The following is a 10,887-nucleotide window of genomic DNA, read 5'->3' as shown; positions in this document are numbered from 1 at the left end:
GGTTTAAGAGCTTGACTCCTAATCATTTCAGTAACTCCTTCGTCTATTTGCATTTGGCAGCAAAACAGAAGTGGTTTGACATTTCATTTCTCCTGAATATTTTTTTTTCAACTTCCCCAGTTAGCATTCAGTTATTTCCTGGAATCTCCATCCAATTTTGCTTAGCTTTTTTTTTAAATTTGGCAAAGTGTTGCTAACTATGTGCATACTGTAGTATGTGTTTACTGGTTTAAATTTGTAAAGCAGAGGGTTCTGTTTATTTTATTTTATACGCATAAATACTTTCTGTTTCATTAGTATGGGCATAAGTATCAATTATGTGTCATTGTTGCAGTATATGAAAATGCAGACTGAGCCAGAGTTACATTTTACTAGCCAGTAGCTATGCTATATGTAATTATATATATATATATATATATATATATATATATATATATATATATATATATATATATATATATATATATATATATCATTCCTTTGCATTCATAAAGTTGAATTAAAAATGGAGTGCCAGTATCTATAACCACTCCCCCAGTTTTCCCCAATGAAGAAAAATAACAAAAGAATAAAATACTTAGGTTGCTGGCTAATGCTTCTGTGGCCTTATCTCCTTTGCCTTCTGAGTTCCTTAGACTGACACAATAGCTGTATTTTATACCAGTGGTCCCCGTTTTACGACTTGGGGGGACCAGCTGGCGGGAAGAGGAGAACCAGCCTGCTGCTTGTGAAAGTCGAGCTGCATGCATGCGTGCCAGCCAGTCACTCACATAAGTCAATAGCAATAGCAGTTAGACTTATATACTGCTTCATAGGGCTTTCAGCCCTCTCTAAGCGGTTTACAGAGTCAGCATATCGCCCCCACAGTCTGGCTCCTCATTTCACCCACCTCGGAAGGATGGAAGGCTGAGTCAACCTTGAGCCGGTGAGATTAGAACCGCTGAACTGCGGATAACAGTCAGCTGAAGTGGCCTGCAGTACTGCACCCTAACCACTGCGCCACCTCAGCTGAGTGTGCGCTGCCCAACTGTTTGCACTGCCCAGTTCCGAACAGGCCAGTAGTGGGCCATGGCCCGGGGGTTGAAGACCCTTGTTTTACACTATCTACAGCGATATCACAGGAACTGAAGAGATGAGACATATTGCTTGACATTCCTATGTTTAAAAATGTAATTTTCCTGTTGGTGGATAGAATGCCATTGAATTGACATCTATTGCAGTGGTATCAACAATAGTATCAACATTATCCTGTGATCAACTAATAGATCATCTTGCCTTGCAATCAGGATTAGTTATTTCTGTTAGGGAGAGAAGAAGTCGAAAATTGTAACCTGTGTCTGTAAAATATACCATAGGTCACATAACAGAATTTTCAGTTACTGTGATTTTATTTATTTTATTTTATTGCTGGGTAGAAATAAATAGCCTGGATTCAACTCCTTACTTGGTTAAGCACCCGAGGGGTGAAAATTTTATATTCCCTTTTCACTATTTAATTAGAGAATAATAAAAAGAAGCAGTAGATTCAAAAGCTTTTCGTGTTTAATAGTAGGTCCCCAATTGGTTGAAGGTTTAGATTCAAATCTTGATCAAATACCAGCATTTTAATATTTATTGTTCATTTAATTTAAACCATTAATTATGATAACAGTTTTAAATATTTCATGCTTTTAATTCTACTCCTCACAATGTCACAAATGTATTGATAGTCTCTTAAAATGCCATGAAATACGGTTGTTTTATAGACTCTGATAAATAGGTTTCTAGAATAGAGACAATTTAGTTTATCACTCTAAATATTGCTTTTTAAACTGTCCTGTTGTAATATCTCAGCCAAACTTCAGATTTAAGTATATGTTTATCTCTTGATCAATATCATTCTGTGAGTGAGATGGGCAGTCTCTAAATATGATCGATCAATCAATCAATCAATGGAAGTATTTCTCAGCTCGAACTACATCATGTCTCAGATTTTTATCTTGAGGAATTATGTCAGCCTTGTATCAACTGCAGATTTTTGCAGTGTTACTGCAAGCTAGTCTTTTCAGAATAGAGTATATTTCAGTTAAAAACAGATGCTGGACACACACTGCCAAAAGCAAGGAGAAATCTTGATATCTCCCATATGTATTCTAGGAAGCTGGATTTTTGTGTGTGTGAATAGAGCAGTGTTTCTCAACCTTGGCAACTTGAAGATGTCCGGACTTCAACTCCCAGAATTCCCCAGCCAGCATTCGCTGGCTGGGGAATTCTGGGAGTTGAAGTCCGGACATCTTCAAGTTGCCAAGGTTGAGAAACACTGGAATAGAGAGTAGAAACTAACCCTTTGAGGTCAGTTGCAAACAATTTGGATTCCACCAAACTCAGAGACATTAATATAGACTTTTATGGACTTAATGTTCAACCAAACCTTGTCGTTTATCTTTTGAGTCACTCTGAAGTTTACTTACACACACACCTTTTTTCTGCTTTCCATAAGAAAAAAATTATAACTTTAAATTTCTGTAAGATTTTTTTTTTCAGAATACACAGCAAAAGGGTGATTACCATATTGATTTTAGAAAGTTTTAAATTGATTAAGGGCTTAAATGGACTTGATTTAAGACTTTGAAGAGTTTCTTGTGGGAAAATCCTATTGTTTATCCTTTGAAAAAGATAGGATAACTTGGAAAGTTGGACACTAGAAAGCACCAGATGGCTATCTTAAAATAAAATGTTTGATGAATGGGTGGAGGAAGTTTTGAAATTTAACTCCTTAGTAAAAATCAGAAGATGTTCTTGAAGAGGAACAACCCACATTGAATAAAGCTGAAATTGACTTCAAGGGGTTTTAAAAATCATAACCTATGAGAAAGTAATGGAAATAATGGATTTACAAATTAAATTTGATGAAGATTTAAAAACTTAGAAAGATATACAAATAATAAATCCAAAGAGCAACGTGGAAGATTTAATTATAATGCATTTGCTGCAGTTACCACACTGGAATTATAAAAGGGGCCAGACAAATAACTAGACCTTTAAGAGAAAAGAAACAAAGAAAATACAAGAAAGCAGCAGAGTCTTCTTTGAGGAACTTAAAGATAGTTGGGAAGAAGAAAAAAGAAAATACAGTCAAGGTTAAAATAGTGGGTTCTATTTCTGGTAATGTTTAATTGTGGGGGTTTTGTGGGGAGCACTGTGATTATTTGAAGAAAAGGGGAAATTGTTTATAGTAGGCAACATGTTTGTAATACTTAAGTTGTGTCTACTAATCCTTGTTGGACTTTCGCTAATTAACATGGAGAGATGAGATTTATAGATGGGGTTGATAGAGAATGGGGTAAGGGATTGAAGGAAACTCTGGGCAGTGCACAATAATCAGATATAAAAGCAAAATATAAAAATCAATATAAATATTATAAAACCATAGGAGAGGATGGATAACATTGGCCGCCACAACAATGAAGCCGTATGAGCAAATCTCTGGTTGCCTGGGAACCCCAGGACTTGACAACATAGCTTGGTCTTGAGGATTTTTTTTAGAATATCAAAAGAAATGAAACGGGTCTCTTCTGGGGAGAAGCATATTCCATAAGGCAGGTGCCAAGATATAAAAGGCATGCCTCCTGGGACCCACTAAGTGAAGGTACCCACAACACACCTACTCTACCAGATCTAATGGGGCACCTACTCTACCAGATCTAATGGGACTGCAGTTCAGCTGTTCAAATCTCACCGGCTCAGGGTTGACTCAGCCTTCCATCCTTCCGAGGTGGGTGAAATGAGGACCCGGATTGTGGTTGGGGGCGATATGCTGACTCTGTAAACCGCTTAGAGAGGGCTGAAAGCCCTATGAAGCGGTATATAAGTTTAACTGCTATTGCTATAGAGCCGAGGTGGCGCAGTGGTTAGAGTGCAGCACTGCAGGCTACTTCAGCTGACTGCAGTTCTGCTGTTCAAATCTCACCGGCTCAGGGTTGACTCAGCCTTCCATCCTTCCGAGGTGGGTAAAATGAGGACCCGGATTCTTGTTGGGGGCGATATGCTGACTCTGTAAACCACTTAGAGAGGGCTGAAAGCCCTATGAAGCGGTATATAAGTCTAATTGCTATTGCTAATACTCTTCTAAGGGCAGCCCTAAGTGGAATACATTGCAGTAATCCAATCAGGGTGTGAGTGGCTGTAAGTAGGATCTGCCAATCCAGGAATGGATATACCTGGAGCACAAGACAAAGCCATGCACAGGTCCTCTTAGCCCTACCTATTCATTGAGCAGAAGTCGTGATTAGGCAATTATATTAGTTTTATCAGTACAAAATAATCTTTAATCTTTAAAATACTTTAAAAAGCAAACTTTCAGCCTTACATGGAACATAACCAATTGCTAGGGAATGCAAGCTGGGAGAGTATTATTGCAAACAAAGGTAGCTGAAGTGCACTCCATAGGCATCCAGCTGGCCACAGAATGGATTGTTGACATAAAATGGACTAAATGACTTTTGTTCTGATTCAGATAAGTTCTTATATCCTCAAACTCATTGCTTTTATTTCTTTAAGGGAACATATATCATGTGTAATTTGCTAAATACAGTAGGCTTCAACCTCCAAGTTAAAATTTTCATGTATTTATTCACGTCTTTTCATTAAATATCCCCAGTCACAACCACTGAATCTGAAAAGTTAACGGGCAATGTTTTTAAAAAGGCAAAAAAAAAATAGAAACAGTTATGCCAATCCTGCTCTATGAACTAACAGTAAAAAAAGGTGACTCATCTAATTACTTTAATGAGATACCAAACCAAAGTTTAGAAAGTGATGCTCTTTGTAACATTAAATATGAAGTCTCAAGATAGTCAGCATAAATACTGAAAAAAATTAAATAGTGTAAGCACTTTCTAATATAGATTTTCCTTCGTCGTTGCCAAATGCCTACTGAAAAATAAAAAAAAGAAAACTTACTTCCAAGCAAAATACAATTCACTAATTAAATATAGTTGCCCACCAGAAGCTTAGTAAACCTCCCCCTGCTGTAGGCTAAAAAATGAATTGCTTGGGAAGTCACAAAGCTAGAGGTAGTCATCACTTAACAACCATCTGACGTTAGAAAGATGCTGAAAAAAAATAACTTTATGACCAATTCTCATATTTAACAACTTACAGCATCTCCAAGGTCACACAATCAATATTTGTGCATTTTGCAACTAGCAGACCTCTGCGGTCGTACCAGCGTCCCATGGTCACATGATCACCAGTTGCATATTTCAGAGTCCGCTTCCAACAAGGGGAGCCAATGGGAGGAGGAGCAAGTCACAATCATGTGGTGTCTGCTTTGCTTAATAATGGAGTTGACAGACCCAATTTTGGTTGATAAGTGAGGACTTACAGGTATATATCTAGTACAATGGTCGGGAATCCACAGCTTTGGATATGGCTGTTTCATCCCTCTGCTGTGGCTCCTTATCGCCAGTTGGTGCCCCAATTTTGAGAGGAGCTTTTGGTGGGGGGAGCATGGCACACCAGGAGGAGACTCTGTGGCAAGGGGCAGGTTTTTCAGTGGGCTCCACAGCTCCAGGTTTTCCGGTAGGCTCCGATAGGGTAGGCTCTGATAGGGCTTTCGGTTAGTACAGGTAGAGGAAGAAGGACGCCACGCTAGGAGGAGACTATGGTGGAGGAACCGGACTTCTGGTCAGCTCCAGAATTGAATGGGAGATTTCCGGTTAGCAATAGCAATAGCAGTTAGACTTATATACCGCTTCATAGGGCTTTCAGCCCTCTCTAAGCGGTTTACAGAGTCAGCATATCGCCCCCACAGTCTGGGTCCTCATTTCACCCACCTCGGAAGGATGGAAGGCTGAGTCAACCTTGAGCCGGTGAGATTTGAACAGCCGAACTGCCGAACTGCAGTCAGCTGAAGTAGCCTGCAGTGCTGCATTTAACCACTGCGCCACCTTCGGTCCCCCAGTTGGGACCTTTGTGGTTCTTTGAGTGTTTAAGGTTGCTGAGCATTTCAGATTGAAAGAGAAAAATGGATTTCAGATTGTAGGCAGTCTTGCGTAGCACCATTTTTCCTGAATTGAGTTGGGGAGGATAGCTGTTCAGGCCACCACCTATGCGTGTTCTCTTTAAAATTAAAAAGTTGCTCCTGAAAATAAGAAGCAAAAGTGCAATTTCAGTTTTGGGCGTCTTTAGAAATTCCAGTGCATTCTGATGATTCATTTTTCCTCCTCCCAATAAACTAACTCATGGGAGGAACGAAAAGCCCTCAAATGAATTTGAAGAATGATGGTGAAACTACAACATCATCATGTAAATTGGAATCTGTTTATCTGATTCGTGCGATGATTTAAACATTGCATTTCTAGTACATAGGAAGTTGACTCACGGTGGAATGTTTTCATCAACAGGCTCTTTAGGCAGTTGCCACTGATTATAGTGTCATTATAGTTCATTGCTAGGGTAACCAATCAATATGAATGTAAAAACAGATTTAGAGGACAGTTTTAGAATGTACCATATATAAAACAAGAACTTATAAGATACTTTTAAACATGAATGAATGCTCAAAGAAGCGAAGTCTGTACTCAAAATATGTTTCCAATTAGCCTGAAAGTTTTATTTTGCGGTAATTAAATCTTGTCTCTAAAAGTTTTGGCTTTGAACATTACATTTTAATGGCCAGATACATATAAACTTTGGGAATAATTTTGTGCGGGGGGAAATTGATGCCCTAGTTATTTTACGAGTAAGTCCTTGATTTTACAAATTACAGTAATGGGGGAAGTGGTGCTCATTAAATCCCAGTGAGGTCGTATGCATGTGCATTTTACATATGCATGCACAAAAACACAAGTGGGTTTTTAAATACAGGTAGTCCTTGACTTATGGCCATAATTTGGACCAAATTGTTCAGTGAGGCATGCCCAATTTTACAGTCTTTTTGCCACTGTTGTAAAGCAAATTATCGAAGTTGTTAAATTAATCATGTAGTTGTTAAGCAAATCCAGCTTTTCCAATTAACTTTGGTTGTCAGAAGCCAGTTGGGGAGGAAACAAATGATGAACACATGACCCCCAGGATACGTCATTGTAAATACATTGTAAATACAGTTGCCTATCACCCACATTTTGATCACGTGACTGTGGGGATGATCTGACAGCCATAAGCACAAGAATCAGTCGTAAGTTAGTTTTTTTCCAGTGCTGTTGTAACTTTGAATGATCACTAAACGGATGGTTGTAAGATGAGAACTGCCAGTCCAAAGTTGGGAAAAGACACCGCTAACTTTTTCTCAGGAATTATGATGCAAGAATATAGAAATTGCTTCTGCTGTTGCTTTTTACCCCACCAAAGATTTCTTTGTATTCTGTATACTCACAACCTCGACACATTTATTGTTGCAGACAATATTATGTTATCATGCAGATAACAGAGTTGGAAGAGGCTTGGAGGTCTTCTACTTCAACCTCCTTCTCAAGCAAGAGGCCCTACACCATTTTAGACAAATGGCTGTCCAATCTGTTCTTAAAAATATCCAGTAATAACTTCTGGAAGTAAGCCGTTCCACTGATTAATTGTTCTCATTGTCAGGAAATCTTTCCTTAATTCTAGGCGGGATTCCTCTTCTATCCGTTATCTCTTGTCCTGCCCTCAGGTGCCTTGGAGAATAGGTCAACTCCTCTTCTCTGTGACAGCCCCTCAAATGTTAGAAGACTGCTATCATCTTATCCCTGGTTTGTTAGACTGCTAGACCTACCCAGTTCCCAGATCACGTTGCTTTTCAGTGATCTCTTAACTGCCAAGTATTTTTTGTTTTTGGTTCCTTTACATCAGTGGTCTCCAACCTTGGCAACTTTAAGACCTGTGGACTTCAACTCCCAGAGTTCCTCAGCCAGCAAGGAACTCTGGGAGTTGAAGTCCACAGGTCTTAAAGTTGCCAAGGTTGGAGACCACTGCTTTAGACTATTCTCCTTTTTTCCTTCCTTAGTTAGCTGCTTTATATATATATTTATATTTTATTTAATTTCCAATCCGTTCTCAATTGGTCACGCAAGCCCAAATTCAGTTCTTTTTGGGGCTCTTACTGGAGATATTTTACGACCCTATTCTGCTGATAGTTCAATCTTTGTTTTCTGGGACATTTGCTCATTGAATTAAAAATTTTTACTTTTTTAAACTAGGGATGTGAAACTCAAGGCATGCGGGCTGGATCCACTCCGTGGGGTGCTTGGATCTGCCCCCCCCCCCGTGCCTCTGCCAGTGAAAGCAGAGCTCCCGAGGGCCACTCCCTACCCTCCCAAGCTCCAGTTTCCAGTTGCAGGAAGCCGTCCCAGCTGAAAATAGAGCTTGATCGGAGACCCATTTTCACTGGCAAAGCGCTTAGGCCACTACAGGCACCCCCCAACATGAACGACATCTAGCTGGCCATGCCAACCCTGGTCAGACACCCCCAGACCCCCTCCCTCCCCCCCCTCCGAGATCAAATACAACTTTGATGCAGCCTTCAATTAAATCGAATTTGACACCCCTGTTTTATACATTCTACATGCAGGTGTACAATACACTTTATTTAATTCATTCTGTGCATAGCACAACCTGTTCCTCAAATTTCTGATACTTGAACTAACGGTAATATTATACTTATTAATTGACTATTCTTCTAGCAGAATATGCAGAATATAAGCTTTCATAAGGAGAAAGAGGTAGGGAGAGGTGGGTGGGAGGGAGAGAAGGAGAAGGAGAGGAGGGAGGAAAAGAGAAAAAGAGAAGGAGAGAGGGTAGGAAGGAGAAGACAGAGGGTAGGAGTAGGGGAGAAGTAAGGGAAGGAAGAAGGGAAAGGAGAGGAGGAAGGAAGTAGAGAAGGAAGGGAGGGAGAAAAGAAAAGAAACAGAAAATAAGGTGGTGACATAGCAGGTGTGAAGGTTGGTAAACAATACACTCCAAATTATACCTTATATCCTTTTAAATGGAATAATAATAATATAAGAATGGCAAAGAAAAAGAATAACTCTGCGAATGTATACCTATAACTGTATGTAAGAGAATAAATGACAGCAAAAATATAAAGCACAATATAGGTAAATAATACTTGATCATAAGTAGCTAAGTATAAATAAATAAAGAAATGTATATAAAAATGGACAATGAATAACAAGATTATGAACGCAAGATAGAAATGTATAGAAGGGAAAACACTAACTGCAAAGAAACCGATTCGGAACTGCGGGATGATATACAATGGAACTTATTGTTCCTACGTTGTTTTTAAGTTATGTGGTTATATTTGTTAATGTGTTTATGTGTTCTGTTGATGTGCTTATGTGTATAAAATGAAATAAAATAAATTATAAGCTACTTAAAGCCATGGGAATAGGTAGCATACAGTGATGGGCTAATCAAAAGTAAAATCTTCACAATAGCCATTCTGTGTGTGAGAGAGAAATCTATAAAAGCTGTATATAGCTTTGCACATGATTCGGAAGTGTATTTTTCTGTTTAGATGTTGTGGAATAAGAGCATAGTCAAAAATAGAACAGCCACTTCTAAATCCAGCTTGTTCCTCGGTTAATGTGTTCTCTGTGTGAAAATGTACTTTCTTCTCCCCTAAAAAAAATACAATAAAAATAAAACTATAAATTATCGTCATTATTTTGTTAAGTGGAATCAAGTTAGTTTTTCCACTGCATTGTTTCCTGATTTACTGAAGTATTATTGGTGCTCGGAAAGCTTTTTCTCCTCAATCTCAGTATTGATTGTCACATTTGTTACTGTAGAATCTGTGGCTTGCTATAATCTATATTTCAGGATTCACATTTCATCAGATTGTTAATAACTGTACTACCAAAAAGCCAGGTAGAAGGGTGGCAGTCCTGTTGTTGTTGCTATTTTAAAAAATCTCCGTTGGCTTCCACAGATGTTATTTTCTTCCCAGAAAAAGGTTTTGGTTCGTGGGTGGATGTATTTGCTACACAAATTAATGCACTCGAACGGTCGCTAGGAAATTCTAGATAGAATAAATTATCTGGATATTCAGAACCTAATTAACAATTCTCTCCTCCATTACAGAAATGGAAAAGATGCTCTGAATGTTTTGGACTTAAGTAAAATTCTGGGCAGGTCCTTAATATTGTAAATAATATATCATATTCCATATCCATCAAATTTTAGACAAACTGGATAGAAGGGTAATAATATTGCTCAGAATAATGCTTGGTACGTTTAGTTATTTGAAATGAAGATGCATTTATTTTCATTTTAAAAACATTTGCATGTGAACTGAATGGTCTAAACCAGTGTTTCTCAACCTTGGCGACTTTAAGTCCTGTGGACTTCAACTCCCAGAATTCCCCAGCCAGCTATGCTCGTCACAAGAGTCCATCACGACAGAAACCCAATATTTTTACTGTTGCCTTTGTTATATTTGTGTTTTATTTGTGCTGATAAATAAATAAAGGGAGACTAGTATAGATCTATTTCAAGCTATTTAGCTCTCATCAGCTAGCCATACCCTTACTGGGCTTAATGGCTAAGACGTCTGCCTAATATGTAATACAGCCCAGGTTCAAATCCCAGTAAGGGTATGGCTAGCTGATGAGAGCTAAATAGCTTGAAATAGATCTATACTAGTTTCCCTTTATTTATTTATCAGCACAAATAAAACATATATATATACACACACATATATACACATATATACACATATATACACATATATACTTAACCACTATATGGATTAATAATGGAAAATTATTGTTGGAATTCTGGATGATTGGTGATATTATGGTCAATTGAAAATATGAATGTATATTATAAATTAATGGGAATTCTTTGTTTTAATCTTCGCTTTTTCTCCTTAGAGATAGGTGATACCATAATACTTTAAAGACTCATTGTTATTTGATAGATAAT

At 38.2% G+C, this 10,887-nt stretch overlaps 1 protein-coding gene across 1 annotated transcript in view; it reads left to right on the top strand.

Annotated features, from left to right (window-relative positions):
- EEIG2 (EEIG family member 2) overlaps nt 1-10,887 on the top strand; it is a 34,562-nt gene that overhangs the window by 2,463 nt on the left and 21,212 nt on the right. The window lies entirely within an intron of this gene.

The sequence above is a fragment of the Thamnophis sirtalis genome, unplaced genomic scaffold (genome assembly GCF_051295495.1).
Source record: "Thamnophis sirtalis isolate CommonGarterSnake01/CBP01778 unplaced genomic scaffold, rThaSir2_p1.2 scaffold_7, whole genome shotgun sequence".
Taxonomy (NCBI): Eukaryota; Metazoa; Chordata; class Lepidosauria; order Squamata; family Natricidae; genus Thamnophis; species Thamnophis sirtalis.
This window is presented reverse-complemented; position numbering and strand designations above follow the sequence as displayed.